Consider the following 215-nt stretch of genomic DNA (forward strand, 5'->3'; position numbering starts at 1 on the left):
CCTGCGCAGAAGGGAAAATTACAGCTTGTACAGTGAACGCGTCGTGAACGCGATGTACACACTTCCCTCGAATCACATGTAGGCGATTGGTCCAATCGGATTTCAGATTCACGAGCTCACAGTTATCCACACAAAGTCATTTATTGTGAATAAAGTCATGTGTGTGTATGTGTATGTCTGTCTGTCTGTGTATGCATGTATGTGTGTGTGTGTTA

This window comes from Babylonia areolata, chromosome 22 (assembly GCF_041734735.1).
Source record: "Babylonia areolata isolate BAREFJ2019XMU chromosome 22, ASM4173473v1, whole genome shotgun sequence".
NCBI lineage: Eukaryota > Metazoa > Mollusca > Gastropoda > Neogastropoda > Buccinidae > Babylonia > Babylonia areolata.